The sequence below is a fragment of the Lycorma delicatula genome, chromosome 3 (assembly GCF_047948215.1).
Source record: "Lycorma delicatula isolate Av1 chromosome 3, ASM4794821v1, whole genome shotgun sequence".
Classification (NCBI taxonomy): domain Eukaryota; kingdom Metazoa; phylum Arthropoda; class Insecta; order Hemiptera; family Fulgoridae; genus Lycorma; species Lycorma delicatula.
Genome location: NC_134457.1, coordinates 138299152 through 138318998, shown reverse-complemented (window position 1 = coordinate 138318998; position 19847 = coordinate 138299152). Strand labels below are relative to the sequence as shown.

At 31.3% G+C, this 19847-nt stretch overlaps 1 protein-coding gene across 3 annotated transcripts in view; it reads right to left on the bottom strand.

Annotated features, from left to right (window-relative positions):
- LOC142322041 (RYamide receptor-like) overlaps window positions 1-19847 on the bottom strand; it is a 591685-nt gene that overhangs the window by 464060 nt on the left and 107778 nt on the right. For 2 of the 3 annotated variants that reach the window (XM_075360648.1, XM_075360649.1), the window contains one exon: window positions 15822-15861. The gene's annotated coding sequence lies outside the window, so the exon portion shown is untranslated. Of the gene's footprint in view, window positions 1-15821; window positions 15862-19847 lie in introns of those variants that run through there. The other variant, XM_075360647.1, reaches the window with a different exon arrangement.

Sequence of the window (19847 nt, the reverse complement as noted above, 5' to 3'; positions counted from 1 at the left end):
TTTTGTAACGGCTTTTCATATAACATGGAATTTCAACAAACAGGCAAAAGGGTTCAAATTAGAGTCATCAATTATAAAATGAGTTATTACACAGGACGCTAGTTACAGTCGGCTACAGCAACAAATGTGGCTAAAGTACAGTTATTTATGTATCCATTTTACAGATCAGGATATTTAAGTGAAAATGTACATACAGACATTCATAATTAATTACACTTGCCATAAACGATATTAATGATAAATAAAAAAAATATATTCATACACAACAAAACACATGGATATTGTGGAATACCCTACAAAATATTTACATAATAGTAAATAATAAATTATTATTATTATTATTGTTGTTGTTATTATTATTATAAAATTATTTTTTTTTTAAATAGTAACATTACAATCATAAATGAGTAATTAACAATCTATTTCTTTTGATTAACCTGAAAAAGCATATTCACATTGTTTAAAAATTATTAACTTAGCCTTCTATTAATCAGTCAATTGTACTTTTTTTACCTGGGTTTTGCTCCAATTGCAACCAACAGCTTGCTGTACCCGGCTTGCGAGCCGGGTACATATTTCCAGAATTTTTTTTAAACCAATATAATAAGTAAAAAGATGTTAAGTCATATTTATCTGATCAGACATTACCATATAATAAAAAAACTTTTTAAATGGTAAAAGTTAAGAATTCCAGATACTCGTATTAATTAATACATACCGAAAAGCTTAAATAATGGATAAAATTTACTCATTTTATTGATATATTATCATTAGATATTTCTAATTATTTCTGATATACTTAAATGTTACGCACCAATGTAAGTTGAAAGCAGATTATACGAAAATTATCTTATATTATCATATCACCAAAAAATTAAGATTGGAACCCTACTTACTGAGAAACGATTAGAAATGACTGTTAGTAAGATAAGGGTACGAAATTTTTCAACCATTATTACATCTTCCTCGTTAAAATGCATGTATAGCACCTCCGAGGTGATAATATGTATAAATAAAACAGAATAAAAGTTCATCCTTTATATCACAAAAACCAGAATTACCCTGAATAAAGTATTTTACACATGGTCAGTTGAATTAAATTATTAAAGTAACCCGTTTGATAACCAGGAGGTGTAAAAAATACTTTTGGTTGCTACAATAATAAAAAATATATAAAATGAATGAAGTATAATTAATCCATCTTCAAATATATGTTAAGTCTCGTAACCAAACGTTGAAAAGAGATCTGACATGAGACATCAATTACTATCGGAAATGGCGTAAGTATTTTATGGAATAACAAGAGTTATTTCCTAAATAACCAGGTTATTTAGGAAAGCGAGATGTATATGTAAGAGTAAACAGTTACTGAATATACTTTTGAATATCAACATGCCAAATACACTGAAATCCAACTTTAAAAGAAATACTTTCAATCTTTTACTACAGTAAGCGATTGTATAATGAACGGTATTTACTTTACAGAAAGCAACTGTAATGAAAACCAGTTGCACTTCAATGCTTCGTATTGTATCCCTTTGTGCGGGAACAATCATATAAACTGTCTCTCCTTAATAGTGGAATCAAGCGAAAGTACAAAATAGGTACGATCAAGAGAATGTAACAAACATTTATGTTACACCGTTAATGAATGAAAAAGAAACAACTAGATATATTAGAACTAATTAATTTTTTAACTATTTTTAATAGAAAACAATAAAATTTGATTTTTATATTTTTTTCAAGATATACTCAAAAATTAAAGCTTTTTTTATATAAACTAACACCGAGAAAATTTAATTGACGATCAATACTGCTTTATTGTAAACATTATTAGTACGTGATTTAAGCGCTATATTAGCTATTAAATTCAGTCTCTGAACGAAAAATAGCGATATCCAGATTGTATTTTATAAATTAATGCGCTTAAACTTCCCTATTCTACGCAAAGGTTATAAGCTTTCAGCAGTATATAAATTCCAAACAAAACCACGCTTAAGCTTAAACATATCACAGTTCAATGTTATAATTAAACTGCTACTTATTATCAACCACTACCACTTAGACTAAGTTTGAAAAGATTGTTTGAAATATAAAAATAGATACTATAAATGTTTTATATCTAACGATATCTTGCCATATTAATTTTAATGGCCACATAACGGAATATACTTTTTTTGCATGTTTAATGCCAACCGGATTAAAGACAAATTAGCTTTCACAGTATAACAAATTTATTTTGTTTTTAGTGCTATTTTTGGGGTTTTAAATAAAAAATAAATAATTGAAATGAAATTACACGGGGTTTACAGAAAATTTATCTGAAAAAATCTGATGTGGACACCACATGACATCCTTGTACGCCTATTAAATTAGGCGTACAAGGTATACTTTTTCCTTTTGAAATAGGAACTTTCAACCCGCCACCTGAACCACTACATCACAATTTATTTGTGGTGTGAAAAGATGTATATTACTCTTCAAGATACACTGTCGACCTATTTTCAGTTATAAATTTTTTTACGGCAGTCATATACTGAATACAACTAAACCTTATGACATGTCGCTCAGTTCTTTTCTTTCTGTTATTTTCGGGTTTTCTCCACTTAAAGCCTAATTCTTTTATTATTTTTTTCTCAATTCGTCTCTTTTTTTCTTAATAACCAATGGAATCGTTAGGCGCTAAGCTTATCTTTTTTATCGTCGGCAGTGTTTTAAGAGTTTCGTAAAATTCATTTGTAGTCCGTCTCAACCCACACTTGTCAAAGTCATCTAGTCCCGTGGCAGGCATTTCACGGGATTTGTATTTTATTGGAGTAGAGAAAGAATTCTCAGCCGGATTTTCAGTTAATTTTTCTAGCAACCGCTTTTTGGACTTGGAATCGTGACACCCACACACAGCTGCTATTCTTTCTTCATTGCCTACTACGCAAAGGCATAAAATACAATTTTGAATGAGGATTAAGTCGGTCTATTTATTTACAAGTAATTCTCCCCTATGATAATTTGTGCTAGACAACTTGTCTAGTACTACAAATATTGTTCCTCCTTATATGTACAATACTCCACAATGCCTAAGAGAACTGTCATCACCTAACCGTGATTACCGTGATTAAATTAGTGAGGTTGGGTGGGAAGACGAAAACGACTTTTGGTTAGGTGATTTTAGAATAATTAACTCAGCTTCAAAAAATGGGCAGGCTGGAGTAAGTTTCGTAATAAACAAGAGTAAAATATTCAAAAATGAATAGCGATAGAATCATTATAATAATGATAAAACCAAAACCTAACCCGACATCAATTGTTAACGTCTATATACCTACAAGTGTCCATGATAATGATTAGGAGAGTATGTATACGAAGAAACTGACGAAGCAATTAAACATAAAAGGAGATGAAAATTTAATAATAATTGGAATTTGAATGCAAGTATTGGAAAAGGCAAGGAAGGAAATATTGTGAGTGAATATGGGCTGGGCAAAAGAAATGAAAGTGGAGTCCGACTTATACCACTTCTGCACGAAGTATAATTTAGTAATTGCCAACACCCAGTTTAGAAATCATAATAGAGGAATATACACATGCCAAAAGCCAAGAAATCAACTCGTGGACTGCAAATCTTACCCTGGAGCAGACTTTGATATCGACCGTAACATAGTGGTAATGAAATGTAGATTGGGGTTTAAAAACCTGAAGAAAAGGTGTCAGCTGAATCGGTGGAATTTACAGAAGCTTGAGGAAGAGGAGGTAAAGAAAATTTTTGAGGAGGACATCGCAAGAGGTCTGAATAAAAAAGATAAGGTAGAAAATGTAGAAGAAGAATGGCAGAATGTTAAAAAGGAAATTCTTAAATCAGCAGAAGTGAACTTAGGCGGAACAAAAAGAACTGGTAGAAAACCTTGGATATATTGCAGCTGATGGATGAACGTGGAAAATATAAGAATGCTAGTGATAAAGAAAGAAAAAGGAACTACCGATAATTTTGAAAGACTATAACAGCAAGTGAAAACTAGCGAAAGAAGAGTGGATTAAAGAAAAATATTCAGAAGTGGAAAGAGAAATATCATTGGTAAAATAGGCGGAGCCTACAGGAAAGTTAAGAAAAATTTTGTGGTACATAAATTAAAATCGAATAATGTGATAAATCTAATAAAGATGATACACCGATTTATAATACGAAAAGAAAGGTCGATAGGTGGGTGGAACATATCGAAAAGTTATACGGAGGAAATGAATTAGAAAATGGTGTTATAGAGGAAGAAGAGGAAGTCGAAGAGGATGAAAGGGGAGAAACAATACTAAGATCTGACATTAAGAGAGCATTAAAAGATTTGAATGACAGAAATACTTCTGGAATAGACGGAATACCTGCAGTATTACTGCGCAGTGTAGGTGAGGGAGCGACAGAGAAATTATACATATTGGTGTGTAATATTTACGAAAAGGGGGAAGTTCCTTGGAAGTGAAATTTGGACGGTCGGAGTACCTCAGAAGAAAAGATTAGAAGCTTTTGCAATGTGGTGCTACAGGAGAATGTTAAAAATCAGATGGATGGATAAAGTGTCAAATTAAGAGATGTTGCGGCAAATTTATGAAGAAAGAAGTATTTGGAAAAATATAGTTAAAAGCAGAGACAGACTTATAAGCCACATTTTAAGGCATCCTGGAATAGTGGCTTTGATATTGGAGGGACAGGTAGAAGGGAAAAATTTTGCAGGCCAGCAACGTTTGGAATATATAAAACAAATTGTTAGGGATGTAGGATGTATTAAGTATACCGAAATGAAACGATTGGCACTAGATAGGGAATCTTGGAGAGCTGAATCAAACCATGACTGAAGACAATTGTATTTAAAAACATCCTTTTACTTTATTTCGATTATTTTTTCTGTTTTGTTTCATAATATCAGTTGCTGGATTGTTTTATACCCTAAAGCTGCAAATTATTACTTGAAAGTTATGAAACAAAAACTGTAAATAATTAATTTGTGTTTTACAATCTAAATTACAACAGAAACAGCGGTTACTTGTAATTATTAATTTGGTAGGCTATTGCTCAATTTTACACGTTTATTATAAATAATTCATTGCAAACTGAACTAAACCTGGTTAAAATTTTAACGACCGATTTATGCGAAAACGTTGAAAATAGAAGCTCTATTAAAACATTTTTGGTTGTGGTAGGTTAAATATATCATGTTTTATTTATTAAAACTGAAAACGGTTTATTTTTGTATTCAAAATTTAATTAAACTATTTTCAGATATATACGAGTATTAGAGTTGGTTATAAATAATAAAAATTAGTATTCAATATTTACTTCATACAAATTATCTCTCTTACAAAAGAAACTATATGTCATAATATTAATTCGTCATACTTGATTTAATTTTAGTTAGATAACATTTAAATACAAATCAAAAGATGAAAAATACAATAATTTTAATTTTCCACAAAATAATTAAAAAAGGTTTTATATAAATTAATGAAAATCAAAATCTAATCGTAAATCCATGATTTTGTAATAGTAAACTTATAACTAATTAAATATGAATTCAAAATCTGAAGAAATACATTTAATTTTTCACACGGGAATTAAAAAAAGTATTTATTGATATTACCAAAAAATAAAACTAATTTCAAATTCATCATTTCATTTAACTATACGTATTAATAATTAATTATAAATCACCTGTTTAACATAAAAAGTTATTCTACTATAATTCCAATAAAATTGAATCAGCCGATGATTTACTATTTAAATTCAAAACAATTTTATGCAATATGTTTTATGCAATACTATTATTTAATAACAGAATTCAAAACAATTTTTTTTATTTGTTTTGAACAGTTTCGTACAAAAACACATAACACTACTTCATACTTCATACAGTAATCGTTCGTAGGCATCGTTTTTAATTAAAAATTTAATAGCTTTTTTTAATTACCTGTAGAGTTTATTTTGAAAATAGTAATAATTAGTAGTAGTTATATTTTGAAATAAACACATTATTTACGGAAAATGTACAATCCTATTAGAAAATTATATTGAAATTCTATTGAGTAAGAAAACACCATTTCTCTTTCCTATCTCATTCTCTTCCATTTTTTTCTCTCTTTTCTCGCAAAACACATATTTTCTATTCTCAAAAATAATATTTTTGTTAAATGAGTTGTAAGTCTGAATTGATCCTTAGCATTGAATAGACATAGAAAATGAAAAAATAACATACCCAGAAAATCAAAATTCTAAAGCATACCTCATTTTAACCTCAATTTTCAATACAACAATTAATAAATTTAAGAAAGTTTTGACGACTTCAAAGAACTTAAAGGAGCGATGTTTTAGATAAAATCTAGTATACATATTAATTCAAGTCGATGAAAAAAATTAGGATTTATACCACTATCTGTTCGTCGTTACCAAAAGAAAATTATTAGTGAAAGTGAAAAGTGTAATTAACATTGCATGTCGAGGGCAAACTATACGTGCCCGTAATTTTATAACTTTTGATAGAATTCAGTTTTTTCTTATTTGTTTCATAAAAAAAAAATAAAACGAACTCCTGAGAAATAACTCAGGTGATGTTTTATTTTAATGTTCCTTGTTATTATTGGAACTCTTCTTAGTTAAAGGTAAAATGTAAAGAGAGGAAAAAGGTATTACAATGTTGTTGGAAAAAGGATTAAAACAAAGATTGAGCGTTGCAGCTGTTTAAAATACAGCTCATATTTTAAAAGTTTTTTTTAAATTTTAATTGATTTCTTGATGTAAGATTTTTTATAGTTAGGAGCACAGATCATATAAATTAATATTATTGAAATAATATAAGTTGACCACTGGTGAACGTTCAGAACTGTCAACAAATTCATGAAGCAACTTTTATAAAACAAAATGATAAAACCGAGTAAAATGACATAGCATTAATTAGTCATCTTAACTCGTATAGTGCTTTATGTAACTGTTACTCAACTTTTTCAGTATAAAATTTTCATTGTTAAATTAAAAAATTCCTGCACACTTTACGGAAAAAGACCGACTCTTCATTATTTTATTTGGTATAAATTTTTGCGCATGAAATATACAAAACATAAATTAAATGAGAAAACTTAAAGAGGTATAACCCTTAAAACAAGGTATCACATGACCACATATCCCATTTAAAGATTTTGTGCCGCCTCTACCACCCTCCACCCTGAAGACCGGATACTCCAAATTGGAATTTATTCAGTTAACCCCTCTTAACGGATAAGAATTCCAAACAGAGAATCGGGATACCTCAAATAAAAAAACATTAAAGGAGAGTAAACAATCGTAGTTCTAGCTACCTGAAACAAACACATTTTTGGCCGCCATTTTGGTTTGGGATATCAAAATTTAATTTGAATTTTATCATTTTTCTCGTCTCATCAAGTTCTTTATATAAAATGATATATCAAGTGATCATTGATCCCATTTGAAAATACTGAGTAATTTCTCCTTCTTGAAATGAGAGAAGTGGAAGTTGCACGGAACCAAATTCGGCCAGTATGGCGGATGCGGAATAGGCTCAAACTTTAGCTTGCGGAGATCCTTTGTTGCGCGGTACCCATCGTGCATAGATTTTACGCTAACCCAATTGCTCAATAATATGGCGCGAGGCAGACGATACTTGTTGAAGGTTTCATCGCGCAGCATAATTTTGAAGTCTTTAATGTAGCCGGCGAATTGACTACTTTCGCCGATGCGGTCGGATTGCGGAGGGCCTTCCATGTTACCAACGTTGATGTTACCATTGGTAAAGATGTCCTTCGTAGATTCAGAATTGATCTGTAGTTGATTGCGCGTTTTCACTCGAGTATTCAGCCTTTCAGCACTCGAGTGTCCAGCCTTCGAGTTTTCACTCGAAAGCTGGACGATGTCCCATTAGATGACCTGGCAGAGAATTTCTCTTTTGCAGTAGGTGAAGCCGCTGACCAGTCAATCCCCAGAGGTACAGATTGAGAGAAAGTAGCTAGATGGTGGATTCGGGACTTGACCGCGATGAAACAGACTGTGAGACTGCTCAGCGCCGCACAACTTGAGCGTGACTCTGATCGGGGTGCAGCTCTGCTTGCGGACTATCGTCGGAAAAGAACCAAGTATTTTCATAAAGTTAGGGCTTCAAAGCGTGATTCCTGGCGCTCTTTTCTACAAAAGCAGGGAAATAAAGACCCATGGGGTATCGTTAATAGAGTACTCGGACACAAGAAAAAATATATTTTTCTATCGGCTCTCTCGACCCAGAATGAAGTTGTGATTGAACTGGTGATTGAATGGTGTTGTGATTTGACTCTTGGCAGGGTAAGTGGAACAATTTTTCTAGTGGTCGATACTCGCATGGTATACTTCCAAATGTTAGGGAGTTACGAGCAATTAGCTGGGTTTCTCCCAATCGGTACTCAACACAATTCCTCTCAGGACATGGTGCCTTTAGAGATAGTTTGACTAGATTTGGTTTGGTTGAGTCGGGCTTGTGCCCTGACTGTAGAGTCGACGACACTGTGGACCATGTCCTCTATGTCTGTCCCCGGTACGAAGCTGAACGTACGAGAGCTGTCAGGGAACTAGAGAGAGTAAATTCCTTTCTTAATCTGCGAGTCAATTGTAAGACTCGAACAGAATGGACTATTGTGGCTGGCTTCCTTCGTTTCCTTGCGCTCAGCAGAACTACTAAGGGAGTATAAGTAGAATAGAAGCCCCGGTGGCTAGGGACCGCCTGGACAGTTGATTGGCCGGAGGTAGGCGTATTGGCATCGAGCCGCGGTTAGACAGAATTTGTGGTGATTATTTTTGACTGTATAGCTGTCGGCGAAACGGTAACTGCGCTACCGAGGGCATGGGTTACCATGCAGCCGTGAGGTGTTGCGCCGTTTTGACGAGGGCAGTTTTTAATGAGCATACGACACTGTCGGCCGGATGACAACTGCACTGCCGAGTGCATGGATCCCATGCAGCCGTGAGGTGTAGCAGCATCTTGACGATAGTTGAAGAAAGTAAGTGTCACACGGGATTTTGCGATGGAACTGAGTGGGAGTAGGAGGTCTGTCCGCCGCTCCCTAGCGGACTAGATTGGAGTCCGTAAATTAACCTAACTCTGGGGTATGAACTAAAATGAGTTCACTAAGGGAGGTAGGATTAACTCCGTTGTTGCAAGCAAAATTGCTGGTGGTATGTTGTTTTTTCTATTGCCACGATCAAAGCGACATTACAAATTGGCTCTGTAAAATGTAGAACTAGGCGCGGGGTTCGCGCTTCCGCGAACTCGATTAGCTAGTTTAGAGGGCAACGATGTAGGACATTCAAGATGTCCGTATGAGGCCTGCAGCGAAGGCAAAACTGAGTTAAAAAAATCACCGATGTAAATGTCTACAGAGGCATTTACATCGATGGCATCCCAATCGAGGCCTGGCTTATTACTGTGAGGTGTAATCAGTTGATGGTCTTTAAGACGACTCTCGTTAAAGCCCATCAGGGCAAGGAACGGGGGCTGGTGTGGCGACCGGAATCGTCACAAGTCTTCCTCTACGGGGTTGGGATGCTCGATAATATGGCTTACTCGTTCTTTAGATATGCCTAACTGAATAGCGATACGTTGCTGGGTGATTCGCCGGTCACTTTTAAGCAAGTCGTCCATCTCCTTACGATGTTTCTCGTCAGTCACAGAAACTGGTCGTCTGCTGCGAGGTGCGTCCTCAATTGTCGTTTTGCCAGCTTCAAATTCGCGAAATTTCAACGCCCACCTATCAAAGTACTCCTGTCAATAATTTCACTACCGTAAACTGCTTTTAAACGATGAAAAATATTGGTAGGATTCACATTTTCTGCTGTTAAAAATTTGATCACTGCGCACTGTTTTAACCGTGTTTGACATATTGAACATACTCAACTTTATTTTAACTGCTGCTGAAAACAAACCGGTAAACGGATTTCAACGCATTATCGCAGGTTTGTAGTAGGAGAGTTTAGCTATCATGTACTGTCACGCCCAGCTCGATAATACCTTTTGTCTCCGTGTATAACGCTAGTGCGCAAAATTTATCAGCCGAGTCTCGTATATGTACGGTGGAATGTTCGGAATTACGATTCCGCGTTTACTAATGCAGGCAGCAGTATTTTGATAAATTTGCAGAAATTATAAATACTGAACAACAAAATTCACAGTAAAGATTGCGTATATTATATATTGACTGATTAATAGAATTTTTATAAATAACTATTCATTGATAAATGAGCTCTGTTAAGAGATAGCATTAAGCAGTTAAAAATCATTTGGGTTTGAGAAATTAGCTATAATTTTTCAGATACCTGTTATTATTTCCAAGTTTAATCGGAACGTGAATATAAATTTTTTGTTTGTGTGAAAACTGATAAAATTCACTAAACTAAAAACTATTTTAAAATCCTTTCCACTATATTTAAGTTAAAAAGGGGAAAAATTGCATCATTATTCATCTTGGTGTGACTATACGACTTGTTAAAAGACCACTGTATCCTTATCCATTTGCGAATGAAAAGCTTTCTCTAAAAAATGTATAAAAAAATAAAGACTACTACGATAAACTTTTATCCAAACTATCTAACTTTTAGAAGAAGCTTTCTTGCAAATGGTTAAGATTACAATGGTTTGTTTAGTTAGACCTATGGTCATACTAGTGTGCATAATGATGCTTTTTTTATTTTTTAACCTAAATTTACTAAAGCTAATTTTAATATAAAATTGATCAAAGCAATATAATTTTTAGTTGTTATAATCCAATTAATTTAGATACATTACTCTAGACAGCTAACTACCGTTTATATTCAAGATACTGGTTATTAATCTCGTGTAAAATCCTTTTTTTTATTTTAATCTTCAGAAATCACCGTTTTGATTCATAAACTGATAGAATTTTTGACTTGAATAATTTAGGTAAGAAAAATATAATTTAGTTATTTGATGATAAAATAATCCCATCCTTGCTAGGTGTATTTAACTCTGCAAAATCAAAACATTTAATCCAATAAATGTATAGTTTATGATAGAATAAAATAAAATCCAGTCGGACAATAACATTTTTATAATTTACTATTTACAAACCTGACATATTATTAGCTACCACCAATCAGCATTTGGAATTGAAAGAATAGATATCCTTTATTCATATCTCTATTCATATTTCTATTTTTGTAGTAAAATTTCTCTTTATTTTCTTTACAAATTTAAATAGGAAATGATAACATCTTTTTAGTAGATGTAAAATTCACAATACTAGAAGGTTTAAACAGATTTTCAATAATATTACTAATAATAATAATAATAACGCTCAGCGATTGATGCGATCGGTCGAGTGGAGAATGTTATTCGATCAGCTACAGAGGGCACATGGAGATCGAGAGAGATAGGAGCGGTCATGCTGTTAGATATAAGCAATGCGTTTAATGAGCTGCCATGGGAAGTTATATTTCGTGAACTAGAAGTAAGACGAATTCCGGCATACCTGCGACGGGTGTTGCACGAATATTTTAAGGACAGATTCGTGGTGGGCAGGTCGGAAGGTGGTGAAACGAAATTTCCGATGGAGAGGGGTGTCCCTCAGGGTTCGATGTTGGGTCCGGCCTTGTGGACCATTGCTTTCGATAATGTTCTAAGGCAGCGCTATCCGGCGGGCGTCACTCCGGTGACATTTGCTGATGATTTGGCACTTGTAATTGTGCGCAAAACGGAAGAAGAACTGATGGTGGCCAGTGAAGAAGCGGCTGATGTGGTTAAGAGGTGGCTATTAGCTCATGGTCTACGGCTCGCTGAAGACAAAGTGAAAGTGGTTGTTATGGCTGGAAGGCGCAGAGTGCATCCATTGCGTTTTAGAGTGGGACACACGATAGTCCATCCTAGTCCAGCCGCGAAGTATTTAGGCGTGTGGCTGGACAAGAACCGATCCTTTACTATACATGTTGAGGAGGCGGCGAGAAAGGGCGAAAATGTGGTGAAGGCGCTGAGCAACATGATGAATAATAATAATAATAAAAATAATAAAATGTCTTTAACAAAAAAATTTTTTTCCGGCATTCGGAATAGAGAAAATCGATTTATCATTTTAAATTAGATTTTATTATTTATTCCAAAGGAAAGCCTGTTTGGAAATATTCTTTCTTTAATAAGTGATTAGAAAAATTTAATTTTGTACCGTAATTTAATTTAGAAGTTAACAAATATTTCACGTTTTGAGAGTATGGAATCGGTGACTACTACGCAGATTGTTTTATGTTAAAATATCTGAAAAAGCAAAATATGAATCGTTCAAATGATTAACGGAAAATAATAGACTACTTGAAAATTAACATTCAGAAATGTAACCTTTAAAAACCGCTATTCAAGTAATAGATATTCCGAACCAAAAAGCAGATATTTTGATTTGAATTTCTTTACTTTTTTGTCACGTGTTAAATCATTCTGAAAACATTACTTATCGTAAAATAATAAATGTTAGGAAAATAAAATGTTGATTAGAATAATTCTTTCCATAATTTTTGCGAAAAAAATAACGTATTATGCAGAAAGATTTAATAATAATACCTATGCAAACTATTTTGTTTTAACCCATTTACGAAAATTGTATCATCAAATTATGGAAATTATTTCTACAGAAAAAATACGTAAATTATTTCGGCACACCGAATAATAGATTTTGTAACGCTGTTCCGGCACGTTTTGTCAGAAATTAAGACACATATTGTAAATAGGAAAAAAAATATATATGTATATGTTTTTTAATGTAATCCAAAAAAGATAAAACAATTCTAAACTGAGACCAAATAATTAAAACATAAAAACCTTTTCTCTTTAACTCCTCGAAGAAACAAACATTGAATTGTCCAGTTTACCCTGAATAAGCACATATAGTAATATCATTAAATTTCTGGTTTGATGATACACAGTTATTCTAGATAACTATTCACGTTCTAATTAATTAACATTAGGTGTTAGACTTCACTTTTTTCTAATTAATATTAAAATTGAACTTGAAAGAGAAAAATGTAATTCAATATATGAAATATTATATTATTTTGTTTTAACTTTTCTGATGTAATTCAATTTTTTGAAATAATTATACTACATTACATATCAAAAAATAGACCAGCCCTTGTCATTCGCAGAGGACTTCTGTTTAGTTGACACCTTCCTTTTTTGCTTTCCTGTTTAGCTTCCGGTAACTACCGTTCAGTTAATACTTCAGAGGATGAATGAGGGTGATATGTATGAGTGTAAATGAAGTGTAGTCTTGTACATTCTCAGTTCGACCATTCCTGAGATGTGTGGTTAATTGTAACCCAACCACCAAAGAACACCGGTATCCACGATCTAGTATTCAAATCCGTGTAAAAAGTTTAGCTTTACTATGACTTGAACGCTGGAACTCTCCACTTCCAAATCAGCTGATATGGGAAGACGCGTTCACCACTAGACCAACCCAGTGGGTTTAGTTGACACTTTATTTTATCAATACTTAACCTTCTACCGTTTGAATGTTCCATGGGGAAAAATACATCAGCATTGTTTTCCAAAAATATACAGCTATATGTATTATAGCTATATGTATTATATGTATTTTAATAGTTTTTATTATAACCAAGAAATATTAATCAAATAATCTTCATAACGAAGATTAAGATATTTTATCAAGTAAACGTACCGTTACATAACATTACTTCCTCAAGTGTTGTTGAACTTCTGGACAGTGCAATATATTAAATTTGATTATTTTTATTTAATGTCGTTATTGGATGTTACGAGAATCTATACGCTTATTTTTTGTTTATCCCATATTTTCACAGATTATTTCTTTTAACACATCTATAACATAATTATAGGATAATTATTTATTAACATATAATTATCCTAGTTCTAAGAATGAATTAAAAGACCAATGGATTCCTTCATTAAACATTTTAAATATGTTTAATTTGATTCATATTCACTTGTCAATAAAACTGTAACAGTATTTTAATTAATGACAATGATATTGAATACAAGCCGTAAAATCTTTTCATTTATAATATTATATACCAATTACATCTTTAAAAAAAATGAAACATCCAAAACCGAAAATAGAAGGTACCGTTTTAAAACTGTTTCATTCAATTTTTAAAAATTTTAGTACATCTTATATTATCGATATCTTTAGCATAAGCAGTCAGTCTTCATGGTTAATGAAAACACTTTTGAAAAAATTCTAAAATATATTTCTCATAAACTAACGTACAATTTTAATAAATTTAAAATTGTGATGATAATTACATATTTCATATATGTTTCTCATAGGTTAGACAACATTGAAAAAAATCACTTTTTTATATAGCAATAATGTAAAATGACATTATCAGATGCAATTTTAAAAGCATTAGTGGAAGGTCATCGTATTAACGCAAAGTTAATATGAATACTTTATTAAAACAATTAAGGAAATAAACTACCAAAAGTGGTAAAAAATTATTGCTGCAGACATAGACAATCTCACGCAAACTCTTCAGACTGCCAAGTAAGGTAGAAGGTTGCCTAAAAACTACTGATTTGTTTTTAATTGCTAATAAATAAGAAAATTACACTCCCGCAAGATAATAAAGTCTTATGTCATATTTAATAATAACATACGCAGTTTATTTAATTTTGGCCCTCATTTTTGTCATAGCATTGATCCTAAACGTATTTTAGTTTTAATCACATTTTATCGTTTTTCGCTAATAAATTTATATATATATATATATATATATATGTGTGTGTGTGTGTGTGTGTGTGTGTGTGTGTGTGTGTGTGTGTGTGTGTGTGCGCGCGCCTGTGTGTAAGTTATGAATGGATTGATAAGCATTCAAGTAATAGAAACGCTTTCATAATTTATAACTTTCAATTTATAAATTCAAATTTGAACCCTCTTCAATTTTTTTCCCACTAAAATTTTTATCTAGATTATCATTATCTTATAAATGAACTAGGGAGCTGTTCCCCCTGGTCATTTCGCCACCAGCATTTCAGCTTTTTCTTGCCATATTATAATATAGGGAGCACTAATGTTCGCTTATGACTAAGAATTGAGAAAAATGTTTGGGCGAGAGCTTATTAGATATGACTTGATTTTCCGAGTGTTTTAAACCATTGTACGTCCCAGAAGATCAATTAGGTTTAGAGTTATTGAAATTTTCGTGTTTTCATCATTTTTCTTACCGTTTTATAATATAGGGAAGATTAAGAAGGCATTTTGAATTCAGAATAAGCAAATTGCTATCTCCTCGCTCCCTCTCTCTCTCTCAGTATCTCTCACTCTCTCCCTCACTTACTCGCTTTATTATATATATATCATTTTGTTAAATAGAAATTTAACAAAAATTTGTTATTTGGTTACACTGTATATTAATGAATTTTGAGTGACGTTAAATCGCAGTATTTTTAAAGTATTTTTTGCACGATTTTTTAATAATTTTTTTTTCAATTTAAAGTTTATTGTTCACTGTTAAATTGGTTTTTTTGTATGTAAAAAGCTATGGAGGTGGATTCTTTTTAATACGAAATTAAAACTGGGAAGGATTGGTGGGGGCGTACTAAGCAAGGGGATCACAACGATTTCATTATATTACAATTTGTATAATATTATTTAGCCTATAGCTAAATTCATATTTTATAAATATTTCTATTTTTAATATTAATTACTATGTAGTTATATGACACTATTTCATAATCCTAATTAATAATAAATATTAGAAATTTAATAAAATAATAATATAGTTGTATATATACATAAATATTTTTATACGTATATGTTATAATTACATTTTCCGTTAAGAAGAAGAAGTCCATTCTTGGTTTTTACCTAGAAAATAAGAAAAAATAATTTTAATTTACCATCTCTAAATCAAAAATTTATTTTACACACGATAGAAAAGCAAAATATATACTTTAAAAATGGTTTGCTAGTTTCTAATTAGTTATACAAAACAAAAAAAAGTAATAATTATATTACAAAAGAAAATTTAATTATCTGAATTCTTAATTACCAAAAAAAATAATTTAAGTTTTCAATTAATAAACTGTAACTTTCAGAAGAAATTTTAATTAATCAGTTTTTATTTTATTTTTATTTTTTTAAATACGAATGAAAGAATTTAAGATTTAATTTTATTTAATTCTTGGCGTTCGAATGTTCAGGTACAATTTATTATTATTTTCAGCGGTACGGATGAATAGATATTAAAACACAAAACTAAACAATTTTAATAACTTTTGAAATCTGTATACTCTCAAATAACATGATTAGCTTAGGATGTTAGGAGGTTTGAAAAATCATTAGACAGAAATGTGGACTGGTAGGCAACAAAAAATTATTTATTTAAATAATTGCATGCTAAAAGTTATTAATATAAAATAAATACTGAAACATTAGAAAATAGTTCCGTAATTTGATAAACTTACTGCAGGTAAATAATATTTTCATGTTATTTAGTACTATTAAATACAATTAAAAAATACTATTTGAATTAAAAAATTAATCAGGTTTTAAATGAAATAAGTTAAAATTATCATAATTATACTAAAATCCGTATTTTTCTGGATTTTGTTAAATACTAAATATTCTATTGAAATTAAAACTAATCGAGACTTTTTTAATTTAAAACCATATTTTCATTTTTCATTTGAAACTTTCTCAAACGGGGTTTTCTTATTAAAATATCTTATGAATAAGTTAACTACACGAAAACGTTATTGACGCTCACAAACATACAGTCAACTGTTATATTTTATCTCTTCCATAAATATTGTACGCTAAATTCTATGAGAACTATATCGGTATGACGTACTAAATAAGATAACAAATGTAGTTCTGATTTAGGACTTTTCCTTTCATTTTATTATCTTTTTCAGGTAAAGTTTTTGGGGATTATTTAGTTACTATCTATTACAGACACTCGAAATCACTTCTGAAAAATGTGCACCATGTGTAGCACAATAAAAGAAAAATTATTCATATCAGATTTGTATACGTATGTACACATAGTCAAATTTATTTACAGGTTTATTTATTTAATCTTTATATTCAAGAAACACACTTAAGGTAATCTAAGGCAATATGCAACAATAAGTTAAAATACAACTATTTAAAACTGTAATACAGGAAAATCTGTAAATATACTTAAAATTACCTGTAAAACTAATAAAGAATTTATTTATGTTAATCTAATACAGCTGGTACTCGTGAAATTACAGTTTTAAATTCTATTAAAAATAAAACAATTAAGTAATCGAAAAAAATTCAGAAAACTACAAAAAATATCTTAGTGAAATAATGCAAAGGTTATTTACGCAAGAAGATTTCGTTATATGAATAGGATTACACGGGTACAAATTTAAGTCAATTTTGTTACTGGATTTTACAAAGACCAATATAAAAATATTAAACAAAAGAAAACAAATAAAAATTTATTATTCCAAGAAAACCGATATCGTGAAAATATGTTAAATTATGAAACTGCGTGTTCACTCCTATAGAAAATTCTTTCAGGCTGGTAATTAATCAGAAAAAACAAAGATCTAAATACCACATAAGCAAAAAATCATTATATATTTACATAATTTCAGAGATTCTGCTAAGAAGAATGAATGAAGATAGAACAATATTGGCGACTATCAGAAGGAGGAAATGAGCCTAAATTGGGCATATAATTAAGGGAAAAGGAATAATAAATACAATTTTTGAAGGCTCCATTAAAGGTGAAAAAGAAGAGAAGGAAGAGGCTGAAGTTAATAAATGACATAAAGTTTAGTGAAGGTTACGATGAGACGAAAAGAAAAGTACGGAGACAGAAACAGACGGAGACAACAATTGTGCTAGGGACCTGCCAACAGGCAGACCACCTCATGATGATGAATTACCATTCATCATCATGGTGGTGGTCTGCCTGTTGGCAGATACCTGTCATTGAACCAGTAAATGTATAATCTGCCAAAAATCTTTTCTAATCTTTATATACATAATCATCACCAGTAACAACGTCCAGTTTTTAATAATCTGAACAGTTATGCTGATTCCTTGGTTTTTTAAGGAAGCATTTAAACTTTAAGTATAATTAGGGATCAATCAATTTCAAATCGGAAATAAGCTGTTTTAAGATACATATGATAAGTACCACAATTAATTCATGAAAAAAAATATATTTCTTCATTATCAACTAAATATACGGTAACCAAATTTAAAAAGAAAACCAGGCAATGATTATGTTAAATCAAAGGGATTTTTTACCAGTTTTTATCAGCATTCAGTGGAGTGCTATAAAAACAATTTTGTATGCAACACTAACTAATAATATGAAATTCTTATTTAAATTTAATAATTATTCTAAGGATAAATATTCGAATTTATTTTCGTTATTTTAAAATTAATTAATTGTGTGAGGTAAGTTTCATATGAAGATAAAACGGATTTTGGTATGATAAATAAGGAAAAAGACATTTCTCCAAATAATTTAGGAACAAAGAACAATTTGTTAAAGTTGCGAGAACGTTTGTTACTACGGCCTTTGTCAACGCTTTTCTTCAATTTGCTGAGGTAGCGGTAATTTAACTACAAAGAGGTGGTTGTAATCTTATTTCTACCATTGAACAATGGGCAGTCAGATTTCAGTCTTAAAAAAGAATTTTCCTACGATTGATGCAATTAACTTCAATTTAATTTGCAAATACTGTCAATTTTAAAGAGATTTCAATTGAGAAAAGTGACCTTTTACTAGTTCATTAAACTAACAAATTAATTTCTTGATGATTTAAATTAATTAAACTTTGGGTGTTTTGAACTTTTGTATTAAACTTTGCATTATATTTGCATTTTAAAAATATTTCGTTAAAAAAATTTAATAATAGCATTATTCTATTTTATTGCAATTTTCATTATTAAAATAGCAACAATAAACGGGTTGTTATTTTTAATAGATAATGAATTTTAGAACATTCTTCAATACATTTACAGAACAGTATCGTCAGAAATCTGTCATCAAGTTGTGCCCTTTGTACCTATAAAAATAAGTATCTGATCCTGGAAAAATTTTAATTCAAAAGTTGTATTACAGTTACCAGCCATCGGAACTGGCTTCGCTCACCCGACCGTAAGCTGGGAGGCCAAGGGTCAGAGCTCCCTAGAACCCACAGCTCCGGTCGGCCCAGGGGAACCCCGGAGTCGACTCAAGGGCTCCACGGAGCCACGGAGCCTAATAGCCAAGGGCCGCAGAGCTCGCTTCGCTTGTCTTTAGCGTCCTACCAGGGAGCCCGCCACCCGAGATCTCATTGTTTTGAGTGTAATACCCTCATGATATTGAGAGTAATACTGATAAATAATAATTAAAGTACTCAAGCTTAATAGAAACTTGAAAAAAAATTAAATTATAAAAACAGAATAGTAGTAACTATGGTAACTAAAGTACACACACTGTTGACGAGGAAAAATTCATAACTTATTTCTGTGGCTATGGTGACAGAAATAAAATAATGAAGTAAAAGGATTTTTTTCTTTCATTAATATCTTTATTTACTTCATAACTTCACCCCTAAGGGAGTTACGATCTTGGTCTATGGGTTAAAACCTTCCCTGGGATAACACGAATGTATCCTGAAAATTTGAAAGCAATCGATTGGTTATATCTTGCGTGATGCAAGAATAAATAAACAAACAAACAGACAAACTCTCGGCTTTATGTATAACAAGTAGTTAGATTATTATGACAAGTTATATACTCGTAGTTACAAGTTATATGCAGTTTTAAACAGACGTTAAAAAATAAAAATTTCACTTTAAAACTGCAAACAAAATAC